This window comes from Carica papaya, chromosome 5, assembly GCF_054855325.1.
Source record: "Carica papaya isolate Zhongbai chromosome 5, ASM5485532v1, whole genome shotgun sequence".
Taxonomy (NCBI): domain Eukaryota; kingdom Viridiplantae; phylum Streptophyta; class Magnoliopsida; order Brassicales; family Caricaceae; genus Carica; species Carica papaya.
The window spans coordinates 40721737-40736266 of NC_142313.1; the positions used below are offsets into that span (position 1 = coordinate 40721737).

Genomic DNA, 14530 nt, shown 5'->3' on the forward strand with positions numbered 1-14530 from the left:
GAATGACTGATATTTTTTAATATTCAATTAAAAAAAATTGATAAAGTAGATAATATATTCATATGTTTGACGAAAATGAACAAGACGTAAAAAAAAAACTATCTTTTACTATATTTTTTAGTTGATTATCTTATTATTTATGCTACTTTTTATATTATATTTTTTTAAGCAGATATTATTGATAAATAGATAGAGACCTTAATCACTGATTGTTTATTGATCGTTAAACTTGCTAACCATATATATCAAAATAATTCGGGAACCTCTTGTCATAATGACTCTTATAGAAGTTAGAACTATCTTTAATTAGCTCGTCCTCAGAGTTAGTAATTAAATTTTTGTTGCAATTTATTATACATATTTGAATACGTAAATTTTATTTTAAGCTTTTATTATTTATGTAAAAATGAATGTAAAATTTGTGGTCATATATTTTTCAAAATTTTGCTTATTTGTTGGATATAATTTAAATAAATTTCAAGGCTCGAACCCTAAACTTTCACACTACCATTGATCTTTATTTTACCTTTCGAATATGCAAGAACTCAAGACCATCTTTCTAGATTTTGGAGAAAATCGTTTGTACTTGTTTCTATTGTAGTAGATTGCAGACAAAGATTGAAATATAATAATATGAAATTGATTCTTTCATATAAAATTTTATTCTGTTATTTGGTATTGATAGTTTTTCCTTTTTGTTGTTTGCTGGCATCAACATTAGGTTAATTTTTTATAAAGTTTTTTGTTAGATTTTGCCTATTTTTCAAGTATTTATTGCATTAATAATCTTGTATATTTTTTAATATGTTATTATGTTAGCTTTGAGTATATTTTGTTGGCTTGTTCGAGTATCACCTAAAGTTTGATAATGATATCTTTATTATAATATTATATTTTTAATTTTTTGAATATGATGTGTTCTCAATCTTTTTTTCACATATTGTTTATGGATGCTCTTTGACGATTTAGTAATTGTGCTGATATCGATCTTTTGTTATATCCTGATGAATTTTTACCTATAATTATCATAAGTTAGTAGTTATGACAAAAAATAATTAGTATAACTATTAATTTTTTAGTGTTACTAGTAAACTCCCTCGGAAAAAATATACTTAGATAGAGAGACATTAGATATGTCTCTACGTGTTGTATCATTATTGTATTTATGTAGTCACTGACAATAAATTTTATGATATCTCTTGTACTGTATTTAAATCGTAATATGTTGGATTATAAATTATCAAAATATTTTATTATATTGTTAAATTAATAAAACTATTGAAAATAACTAATATCACAAATTTTGAAAAACTTCAAATCACAAAACATAGGAATTTTTTTATTTTACACAATTATTTAATTACCTAAGTGATAATAATATTACTTAAAACTAACAAGATATAATAATATAGATTGTAACACCCTAATTCTATTATTATTATTATTACTGGAATTATTTTTATTTTATTTTATTTTAATTTTTATATTTGATTTATTATGTAATAATTATATGGTTTTAAATTTAGTTTAATTTAATTAAATGGAAATAAAAATAATAATAATGATAAAAATGGGTAAAATTATTTTTGGGATTTAATTGAAAATAATTTTAGAAAAAAAGAGTGAAAATTCGGATTCTGTGGGTGTTTTTGAAAAGAAAATCGAAAATCGGAAGTCAAAATGTAATTTAAAAAAATTGTGCCACGTCAGCAGCCCCGGCCAACCAGGACACGCCGTGTGGTAGAGACGCTGACGCGGGAGGCCACGCGGAACGGAGCCACATGGGCGATCCGCGTACGCGCGATCGGACAGCTGAGATCCGTTCCCGCGCGCACGGACGACCCATATAAAAAGCGCGTATGAACGGCCCAGATTCATTCTCAATTTAATCGCGATCGGACGGTCCAGATTAAATCATGATGGACGGCTCAGATTAAAAAGAAAATGTTATAAATAATCTCATCCACCCCCAACCCCAAACCCTAGGCGTCAGAGCCCTCGCCGGAGAAGACAACCCAGCCGCCGGGGGAACCAATCGCCACCACCCGCTGCCGCACCCGAGCACTTTCCGACTGTCAAACGAGATAAAATTTCTTTTATTGGCTCGGATTTCAATGCTGAACCCACCTGTGGCCAAATTGGAGCTAAACCACCGGTCAATTGGCCGAAAAATGCCGCCGAAGTCCAGCGGCGCCGTCATGAGTTTTTTCAATTTTTGCCTCCGATGAGGCCATTCCCGATTGCCGTTCAATGTAATTTTTACACCACGGTGACCACCGTCCTTTCCTCTACAGGTTGACCGAATTAAAACGCCAAATCGCGACTCGCACCGGAGGAGCCGCCGCACCCGAGAGCTCCGCCGCCGGTAAGTCTCAGTTTTTTGTACTTTTTTGGCCCATCGAGGGCCCTGCATGTGTTTCCTTGCAGGAACTGGTGCTAGTTTGGCTAAATTTGGCCAGAAACAGCCAACCCGAGGTGGATCGCCACCGAAGGCGGCGGTGCCGTCTCCAGAGCACAGTAGAGCCGCCGTGCCAGAATTCCGAAATTGGCCGAGGAGACCCTAGGTCTGATTTGGAGTTTTTTGGGTACATGTACAGGTACCGGAAGTATGTTTCAGTTCCCGAAAAAAAATTCAGGGAATTTAGGGACCGCTCGTAGGTACAGTGAAAAATCGATTTTAGAATTCGAATCAAGTAAGGATCTCTCACTATATTTCCTATCACAGAATTAAAGCTTAATAAATGATAAAATGGTATTTTATGAATTAATAGATATGTATAATTAATTAAGGTTGCTAATGGGGTCCAAATCTGATATATTTTCGGTCAGTTGTTGTTTTAGTTATTTTACAGTTTTAAAGGCATTATGGTATCTGAATTATTTATTTTATGGTTTTGAATGCATGAATCACTGTTTACTTCACTACTGTATGATTTTGTGAATCCAATGATATGTCTGCATTGTTGGATGCTCGTTACTAGTTTAAATATTCATGATTATGTGAGAAACAGAAAACTAAGAAAAGAATAGAAAATGTATGTGAATTGATAAGTGGATAAGTCGACAACCTCACTAGATATTCTGGGAGATAGTGGACGGACCGGGTCCATAGGGAACCCTACCGGGAACGTTGTCTTTCATACCGGACCGGGTATAGAGACTTTAAATATTTTGGCGCTCATACCGGACGGGGTATGGGGACAGTCCGCTTCACCCTCATACCGGACGGAGCATTGAGGTTTATGGTTTTGGCACCCATACCGGACAGGGTATGAGGACGGCCCTGGAGTTAAGTTATTAAGGTGAATGGTTCACGTGTAGTGGGGACCCCTATAGATCCCCATGGATACTGGTAGGCTAGTAAAAGAGGAAATTTATTGCCTCATGATTGAAATATTAAAAGTATGACATGTGTTATGTTACAGGGTGCGTATGATTTCATGATATTATAATGTTATTGTTTTCATAAGCTGTTTTCATGAATCTTACCGAGGTAAGTGGACAGTAAAGGGTTTTATTATTGATAAATGAAATTGTTATAAATTATGCTCCATTGGTCGTTTTTGTTTTCTACCAACCTTTACTTATGTGACAGTGAGATAGTGTGACATCTTTACTGGGTTAGTGTAACTCATTCTTTACTTAACCATTTCAGATCAGGAGGACTTGGTTCCCGATCCCGTTTCGCAGGAAGACGGCGAGTAGATGCCTAAAGATTTTATAGTTTTCTTTATAGTATTCGTTTCTAGTATTTACTTTAGTTAGCTTATTCTTTCATACGTTTAATACGTTTTGGTTATTGTGTAAGGGATGTTAATCATAATATTTTATTTCGCTTCCGCACTTAGAATTTTTATATATACGTTTCCTTTTAATTTCCGGGACCGTTACATAGATTATATATATTTTAATAATTAATATATGCTTCTATTAATTCTCTACCCAAAAAAATTATTATTGTTTGTTTGCTTTAAATGAAAAATTTACCTAAAAAAATTGAACACCTATACATTTTAATGAACAAATTATATTTATATCTGATTTGTTATAATTAGGTATTTAAAACTTTTTACGTTAAAATTTGATTTTTAATTTTATAAAATTATTTTAATTTATAATTATAAAAGTTATGGACAAAAATAATAATAACCTTTTCTATTTGGTTCATATTTTATTTTTAATAGAATTTAAAAATTATAAATATCAAATAGAGAACTTAAAAAAAAAAACATATTTTATTTTACTTCAATAATATATGAGAATTACGCACACAATAAGAAAAAAGGAGATACATCCAATAATTTTTTTTCTAAATTTTTAATCTTAAATAAAAATAAATATTTTCAAGTAATAAAAAAATTTGTTCTTTTTCATAAAACGGTGCCGTTTAGTTTACCCCCTTTTTTTCGGATATTTGAGAAAGATGTATCTTCTACTTGTTAAATGGACCCATAATTAATTTTTGTATTTTAAGGGGGGTTTCCTAATTACCATCTGCCCTCTCTCTATATATACCTAGAAATCCCATAAACTTCAAAACTCGTCCCTGTAAATTTTTCTTCTGATCTCCTCCCATGAGAGGCTAGGGGATAGCGGGGGTGGAAGAGGTGGTCTTGCTAGAGTTTGGTCTCTTCTTTTGTAGGACTCCCTCTTCCTCCTCCCCTATCTCCGTAGCCACTCGTGCAAAATATTTATTACCATCTACCCTCTCTCTATATATACCTATAAACCCATTAACTTGAAACTTATCCCTGTATTTTTTTTTTTTTTTCCCTTTTGATCTCCTCCCATGAGCGGCTAGGAGATAAGTGGGCAGAGAAGGGGGAGTCTCGCTAAAGTTCCATCGTTTGGTCTCTTCTTTTGCAGGACTCCCTTTCTCTTCCCCCTTATCCCCATAGCCACTCATGCAAAATATAGATTCACATAATCGCTCTCATGCTTCTCCAGAAAAGAATGACGTGATAAGACCTAGAATGTGTAAAACTGGTGTTTGGTTGCTGTCAAAGCAGAAGAACAAAGAACAGAGACATTTGCGGTTGAGTAGGAAAAAGGGTAAGAAATCTTTGTGGAATCTTGCTTCAATCTTTCTTTGCCTTGCTTGTCTTTGATCTATGTTTCTCGTCAAGAAAGCCTTCTAACACGATTACGCATACACAAACGTAGCAGTTCTTTGTTTTTTTTTTTTGTCTGATGTAACAATCAAAATAAAGATCTCAGCAAAGAATCAGATGGTAGAATTTCTCGCACCAAAGAAATCTACGCCAGCACGGAGAGGTACGAAGAAGCACAGAAAAATGAGAAAGGAAACGAGGGAGAAGAGAGTGAAGGTAGTAGTTGGGTTGTGTTTCAGGACTAAGAGACGTGTGAAGTGATGATTCTTTCGCAAAACTGGAAATCTGCAACTCGGAAAATGTGCAAAAAAAGTGAACCATATGAAGAAAATGGACCAGAAACTAAAAGATTATCACAAATTTTTAAAAAACAAAACAAAAAAAAATGAAGAAGAAATTGTACCAGAAATTTGCTAATAAAAAGCTAAAACATTAATGAATTTAGCTGCTTCAAAATTTAAAACAAATAATTAAACTGCTAATTTATGCATATATGCTAATTACATATACACACATACGTATCCCATGTAATGCCATCAAGAAATTAAAATTTTTGATATACGACATACGATCATGTGATAATTTCTGTTATATATACACACATACACATGGTCTACGAATGTAATTTATGTTATTTTCTATAAATTATTTAATCTATACTGTAGAAAACTAATAGTATTTTTGATTAAATATATATATTATATAAAGATAGATTTCAAATTATTCTTATCTATTTAAATTTAAAATTTTTAATGATGTATAAATTTTGAATTAAAAATATACTATATAAAAATAATTTTTTTAGATAATATGAAAAGAAGAGTAAATTACGGTATTAGATACTTATTGCAATTTTAATATTTTTTCGTGAGGTTTTTTATTTGTTTTAAAATATAATTTAATTATTAAAAAAATTATTAGTAAATGAAAAAAAGAAAAACTGAGTATTTGAAGTAAATAAAATAGATCAAATTGAAACAAACAATGGCTTTTAAATTATAAGAAGTGCCAAGTTTTCGAGATTAATTTAATAATTCACTTTTCGTCTAATCTATAAATTTATAATATAAATAAAATTATAAATTGTTATGTATTAATTACGAAAAAAAAGTCGAATAGGAAACTACAAATTAAAAAAAAAAAAACAGAAATTGCTATGTAAAAAAATAAGCAAAGTAATCGAAATAACATAAGTAGTTGAAGATAGTGTAAGTGCATCGAGGACGAAATTCGGGTTTACCCGAATTTCTCTCTCTCTCTCTCTGCGGCTCTCTCTCTCTCTACATCGATTTTAAGATTAAATAAGTACATGTATATGCATTTTCTCTCACCTACCATAAGGTGATGATCTTTATGGATTATCCTTAAAAATAATGTACATTGAATGGCAGCACACAGGAAGATCTGTATGAGTTTGAGAAAACCTAAACTTGCAAAGCAATGTGCTCGTCTCACAAACCGCCCCCGGGAACATGAATTCAGTACCCGCATGCAAAATAAAAAGGCTTATATATACATATATATATATATATATATATATCAGCACCTGGTTTTTGCCACCATCAAACTATTAAACCTAGAAAGGAGGAGAGACAAGTCAAAAATAACAAAAAGAAAGATTCGATCAGATGCATACTCAAAGTAAAGCCCAAGGTAATTAATGGTAGAATACATATTAGTTTAAATAAAAGTCAACCATTCATCCAATTACACACGCAGACATATATATATGTAGCATCTTACCGTATCTAAAAATCTTTCATCTTTTCCTACTTTATCTTACATATATTTTTCCACTTAGTCAACCTGCATTAATATTTAAATCTGTAATACTTAATTTTCTAAAGGAAACAGGTTATTGCTATTTGTAACAACCGGGTCCAAAAATTGATTTCAGATAATTTTTACGGATTATGAATATATATGTATATATAATAATTAAAAATTTTTATTTTATTTTCATTTGATTGAATTTTTAAAAAAAAAAATGAATTAAGGACGAAATTAAAAATAATTTTGACAAAAATAGAAGAAAATTTGAGTTCGGATGTGTTTTTAAAAGAAAAATTGAAAGCATGGGGTCAAAGTACAATTAGAAAATGTTCGGCCACGTATGTAACGGCCCCGGAAATTCAAAATAAAATGTGTATTAAAAATATCAAATGCGGAAACGAAGTCAAAAAATTCGATTAACATCCCTTACACTAAAACCAAAAACGTGCTCACAAAATATAAAAGATCAAACTACCTAAAGAAGAAACTTGGAAGTAAAAGCTACGAATATGACTATGGAGTCTTTAGGCGTCCCCTTCGTCGTCCTCCTGCGGAACGGGCTCGGGAACAATGTCTTCCTGATATGAAATGATTAAATAAGGAATGAGCTACACTACCCCAGTAAGGACATCACGATATCTCACCGTCACGGAGGTAAAGGTGGGTAGAAAACACAAAAAGACCAATGGAGCATAATTTACAACAAATTCTTTTATCAATAATAAATCCTTTACCATCCACTTACCTCGGTGAAATTCATAAAACAGTATACGAAAGCAATAACATTATCATCATCATGAAATCATATATAAACTGTATAACATAATACTTATTACGCCTTTTGTAATTCAATCATTACACAACATATTTTCCTCATTTACCAGCCCACTAGTATCCATGGGGATCCATAGGGGTCCCGTTACCCGTTAACCCTTAACACTTGAAATCAGATTCCAGGGCCGTCCCCATACCCCGTCCGGTATGGGCGCCAAAACTATAAACCCCATTACCCCGTCCGGTATGAGGGTGAAACGGGTCGTCCCCATACCCCGTCCGGTATGGGCGCCAAAACACATAAGGTCTTTATACCCCGTCCGGTATGAGAGACCACAATCCCGGTAAGGTTCCCTATGGACCCGGTCCGTCCACTATCTCCCAGGATATCTAGTCAGGCTGACCACATTATACAATTACCAATTTACATAATCTTTCATTCTCATTTTCCTCAGTCAACATCATCAATTCACATACAAACAAGCAAAACAGTAATTTATGTCAAACAGGCAACATACAGCATCAGTATCTCAGTCATTCAATCCATAATCAATAAAACAGTAAAATATGCACACGAAATTATAAAATGAAAATATAAAACCTCATACTGCATTTGAAACTGTAAAATAGGCCAAATAACAGTTAACCGACAAACACACTAGACTCGGGCTCCATTAGCGACCTTAAGTAATTTCACACATTCGTTGATTCAAGAAATACCGTTTTATCATTATTGAACTTTAATACCGTGATAGGAAATAGGGTGAGGGGTCCTTACTCGTTTCGGGGTCCGAACACGGCTTCACAGTGCGCCTACAGGCTGTCCCTAATTTTTTCTGAATTTTTTCCGGGGAACTGAAACGCACTACTGGTACCTGCACGTGTTCCAAAAAATTTCAAATTAGGCCCAGGGTCCCTTTTTGGCCAATATCGCAATTCCGGCACGGCGGCTTCGCCGTGCTCCGGTCAAGCGGCGGCGATTCGCCTCGCTTTGGCCTTTTTCGGCCGTTTCTGGCCGAATTCGGCCACACTTGCATCGGTCCCTACGATAAAACAACCCTCGGGCCCTCGGGGGGCCAAAAAATTACGAAAAATCGAAGCTTACCAGCGGCGGTGCTCTCGGGTGCGGCGGCTCTCCGGTGAGGTTCGTGTTTTGGTGATTCGGCTCCGATCAACCTGTAGAGGAAAGAATGGTGATCACGGTGATATAAAAATTGCATCAAACGGAGGCCGGGAAGGGCCTCATCAGAGGCAAAAATCGAGGAGGGGCGCGGCGGCGCCGCTGGATTTCGGCCGTGTTTTCCGGCCGTTTGGCCGGGATTTTGGCTCCGATTTGGCCACAGGGGAAATCAGCGTGGAAAAACAAGTCGGGGGTATGAAATTTACCTCGATTGGCGGTCGAAAATCTCCCCGGTGCGGCGGCGGGTGGTGGCGGCCGGCGTCTCCGGCGTCTGGTTCGTCTTCTCCGGCGAGGGCAGGCGGCTAGGGTTTTTGTGGTCAGGTGTGGGGGTTCTATTTATACCCTTTTGCCTTTTGATCTCAACCGTCCATTTTGATTTAATCTGGGCCGTCCGTTTTTGATTGAATCTGGGCCGTCCGTGCGATTGCATCTGGGTCGTCCGTACACACGCTTGATCTGGGCCGTCCGATCGCGCGTACGCGGATCGCCAACGTGGCCCTTCCCCGGTCGGCGTGGTTTGGCCACATGGCAGGTCCTGGTTGGCCAGGACTGCTGACTGGGTCTACTGACGTGGCGTTTTTTTTTTAAACCTAATTAAAATAATTAATAATAAAATAATAAATTTTTTTTTCAAATTTCCGGGCGTTACAACGTAAGACCGCCAAGTCAGCAGTCTCGACGAACCGGAGCACGCTGCGTGGCCAGGCACGCTTACGTTGGCGCCACGCGGAAGGCCACTGTGGCGATCCGCGTGCCCCGCAATCGGACGGTTCATGATTGATCTTGCACGCGTGGACGATCCGGATATTTTTTCTCCTTAGACGCGATCAAACGATCAAGATCAAACGTGATGAACGGTCCAGATTCGTTTTTTCTTTATGCGCGATCGAACAGTTTGAGATCAAACGCGATAAATGGTCCAAATTCGTTTCTTCTTTATACGCGATCAAACGATCGAGATCAAATGCGATAAACGGTACAAATTCATTTTTTCTTAGGCACAATTGGACGGATGAGATCGATCGTGATAGACAGATCAGATTAATGCGGGATGGATATAAATATTTTGCATCACACAGAACCCAAACCCTAGCCGCTAGTCCTTCCATTGGAGAAGAAAAACCAGATGTCAGAGAAGGAAGCCGACCACCGCTGCACCGGAGCCACCTCCGACCGTCAAGAAAGGTAAAAATTCTACTACCCACTCGGAATTCAATTCCAAGCACCTCTGTGGTCATATCAAAGCAAAACAAACGGCAAGTGAGCTGAAAATCGTGGGCAAAGCCCAGCGGAGCTGTCGCGACCCAAAACCCGCAACCTCCTCTGATGAGGCGATTCCCGGTTTTTGTTTCGTGTGATTTTTCTACCATTGTGTTCACCGTTCTGTTTTCTGCATGTTGACTGAAGGAGGAATCCCAACTACGAAGGAGAGCCTGTGGAGTCGCCGCACCCGAAAACTCCACCACCGGTAGGTTTCAGTTTCCTAATTTTTTTGGCCAACCGAGGCTCCCTAACGTGTTTTTTTTGCAGGGATATGTGTATAGTTGGCCAAAACTGGCTGAAAATGGCCAGGCTGAAGCAAACCACTGTCGTACTAGAATCACAAAATTGGCTGAAATGGATTTTTAATACCGATTTTAGATTTTTAGAGTATTTTTTAGGTACGTGGAGCGTGTTTAATCTCCGCAGAAAAATTTGTAAAATCTAAAGACTGCTAAGAGACGCGGTAGAAAGTACGAGGTTTAAGACACCGATTCGGATAAGAATCTATCACTCTATTCTTTATTATGGAATTGAAGCTTAAAAATCAATAATATGGTACTCTGTAAAATTTAAAAAATTTTAAGAATAATTACAAGTCACTAATGGAGCCGGAACCGGTTAGTTATTTATTTGTCCTATTTAACTGATTACTTGCTCGTACAGTTTTAAATATATGATAATATATTAAAATAGTTAAATGATTCAATTGTGTTTTCTTGATACATATATCGCTTGTTGCATAATTTACGATTGTTTGTGAAACGTAAAATTAATATACAAATGAGAAATTGCTTGATGATGTAAATTGATAAATGATTCTCTTACTAGATGGCATGAGAGATGGTGGACGAATCGAGTACATAGAGAACCCTACCATGAACGTCACTTCATACCGGATGAGGTATCAATAGATGATATATTTGACGCATACCGGATAGGGTATGGAGATAGCTGGATTCACCTTCATACCAGACGAAGTATCGAGGGGTGATATTTTGGCACTCATATCGGACGGGATATGGGGACGACCGGATAATTGACAAGTTTAGATATTGAGTTCACACATAGAAGGACATCCCTATGGACCCCTAGAAGTACCAGTAAGCAAATAAAAAAAAAGTTGTTATTCTTGTTTACTTGTATAAGAAATCATAATGTTATTTGACTTATTATTTTTATAGGTTGATTTTGGAAATCTCATAATAGTAAGTATAAAATAAATTATTTTCCTTGTGATAAATGAACTTATTTAAATTAAGAAATCTACTAGTCGTTTTATATTTTTTTACCAACCTTTAGTTTACATATCAGTACTATGTGATATTCTTATTGGGGTAGTGTAGCTCACTCCTATTAACCATTTTAGATCAAGAAGATCAAAACTCAAATCCTGATTAGCAGGACAGCTATGAGTAGGTGTCCCCTAGATCCCATCAAAAGTTAGTAGATGTTAATTTCCCTACAATATTTATTTATTATTTTCATATATTTATTTCGTTTTTTTATGAATCACTATGAAATGAAATGAACATTTCGTATCCCTATTGGTAATTCAAATTTATGTGTAAAGAATGTAAACTCTAACGTTATTATACGCTTCTACATTAAATTTATAAATTTATTTCTCTTTTAGTTTCGGGTCGCTTCACTATTACTATAAATTTAGTTAAAAGTTGATGATAAGTATAAACTTTTGAAGTATTTAATTTTTTTGAAAAATTAAAATCTTATCTTCTAATCTCTTCTTGATACTCTCTCTCTCTCTATATGTATATATATATAATTGATTATTTATGATATTAAATATATCGTTAGATATAAATAATATATTTTTTGTTCATTAATTTAATTTTTAATAATAATTAAATCAAGAGTTAGATTTATAGAATTTCAATCTTAGATATCTTCAGATTTTATTTTATTAAATATTAAACTTCAGCACAACATATGAACTTTTGTACGAGATATAATTATATATATAGTTTTTTCAACAGCAAAACCCGCCAACTTTTATCCCTTGTTTAATAATTTCAAATAGAAAATTAATTAAAAGACAAAAACAAAAGAAAAAAGATAAGTAAACCAGAGAACCCACAGAAGTATTAACTTGAATCCTTCATGGCCACGAAGATCTCTTCTCCTTCTCCTTCTTCTTCAAAATCACGTCCATGTCTCTGTTCTCCGACCACCCACCAGGGCTCCTTCCGGTGCAGCCTGCACAGAAGCTCACGTAAATCTCCGGCGAAATCAACAGCCGACGTTAACCCAGTTGATCGCAGATTAACGGAGTCGCGGCCGACTTCAGAAACATCAAACGCCGAGTTAAACACCATGAAGGCATTTGTGATGCAGATCATCAAGCCGTCGAGCCAGAACCTCCATCGAAAGAGGGATTTCAAGCCTACACCCTCCAGGTTTTGTCTCCTCAACAGGGATAATGCTAAGCATGGTTTTACAATTCCTTAACCATTGTTCAGTTTTCTTTATTACTTTCTTTTTTAATTAATTAGTTACTCCTCTCTTTTTTTAGTAGTTTAATTAATTTAAGTATGAGAAATTTGTTTATGAAATTGGGAAATTTTTTCTGTTTATAGTTTTTTTTTTTTTAAATTTACTTTGTGTTCTGTCAATGCTCAGTCAAATTTCATATAATTCTTGTTGAGTTTGATGGGAACTACTATATACTTACACAAGAATAAAATGTGTTAATGCTCAGTTTCTATATTTTATGAAAGTTAAATTCAAGCTGTTATTTTTAGAATGCTTAAAGATGCAAGATTCGCAAGTATTGTATAGACAATTTTTTATGAATAAAAAATTTTTGTCGGTCTTACTAATTAAAAAATTATAATTGTTGTAGAATTTTTTTCACTTATAAATATAATAGTCTCATAAGAAAATGTTTCATTTTGCAAATATCTTACGAATCCTTAAAGGAGTTTATTATATGTAAGCTTATATGGTAAAATACAATCTCACATCGTTCCACGTGTTGAAGTACAGGATGCAAAGAACATTGAACTGTTCAGAGATCACTATCATCAACGATCTTAAGTAGCCAAGTGTGCAAACTTGTCCAGATCAGCAAATAATCCCAGTCAGCAATCCAACTCAACACATTGCTTCTAGACAAAGGATGCATGGCTGACAACTGGAACCATGATTGTCCCTTCCTGCCAAAGACCCTGATGTCCTTCTTTATCCTTTGCATTTTCAGTTTTGATCCTCTACAGAATGTTTGCTTGTTTATTTCTTCCCTTGTGCTTGTCAACTCCTTATAAAGAGCAGCCAATGCTCTATAAATTCTATAACCTCTTGATAACAATTAATCAATTAATATACAAAGTTGTGAAGTGTCTAGCTTAATCAACTCAAAAATTAAGCTAGTTGATTTTTTTAACTTGGAATCAGAGCCAAGAGAAATGGCAAAAGAAAACAACAACTCCTCTACCTTCAAACCAACACCTCAAAGAATTCAAAAATTGCCCAGCAGTGCAATGAGCTCTGTGTGTACACTTAAGCTCAATCATGACAACTTTCTTCTTTAGAAAAACATAGTTCTCCCAATCATTCGAGGGAATAAGCTTGACGGCTTCATCACAAGAGCCAAACCAAACCCGCCTGAATGCATAGAAAATATGGTAGGTGGGAGCACTGAAGTAGAAATAATTGTGAATCCTGACTTTGAAGATTAGTTCGCCCAAGGTCAAATGTTGTTTGGATGGCTCTACAGCTCACTCGAAACAAATATAGCCTCAGAACTAATGGGGTATTCAATATCAAAGCTCCTTTGGGATGCCATCCGAGACCTATTTGCAATCAAAACAAGAGCAAATATGATCTACTACAAAAGAGAATTCGTTAAAATGCAAAAAGAAAATTTGAAGATTGAAGAAGACCTAAAGGCCACAAGAATATTTCGGACAACCTTGCTCTAGCAGGTCATCCCTTAATAATGAAAGATCTCATTTCTCAAGTATTTACTGGCTTGGATGCTCCCGAATACAACCCATTGATATGTCAAATGATAGAGAAAGAAAGCATCAGTTGGGTAGAGCTCCAGTCTAGGCTGTTGAACTATGAAATGAGACTCAAACAACTCAACTCTACAACGGCTATTCTTAGCCTCGGTCGACCTTCAATAAACTTCTCTAATACCAGAAGCAACAAAAATTATCAAAACCTTCTTTCTAACCAACCAACAAAGAAGGAGGACGAAACAACAACCTCAATAGACGAGGCCGCTATAACTCGAGAAGTGGAGGAAGAAATGGCAGAAACTCTAGACCAATTTGTCAAGTATGCGGTAAAATTAGGCATACTACTGCTCGTTGTTACTACCATTACGATAATAGCTACATGGGAGCCATAATTCATCAAAGCTCAGCCTTTTTTATCTCAACCGAAGCCTACCTTGAAGACCCAGTGT

General features: G+C 35.3%; 1 long non-coding RNA gene across 1 annotated transcript; it reads left to right on the forward strand.

The window, feature by feature from the left end:
* The first annotated feature begins 4481 nt into the window (after positions 1–4481).
* On the forward strand, positions 4482–5551 carry LOC148266098 (uncharacterized). The gene is made up of 2 exons (XR_015819127.1): positions 4482–5052; positions 5211–5551. It is a non-coding gene; the product is annotated as an uncharacterized LOC148266098 (long non-coding RNA).
* Positions 5552–14530: the final 8979 nt, after the last annotated feature.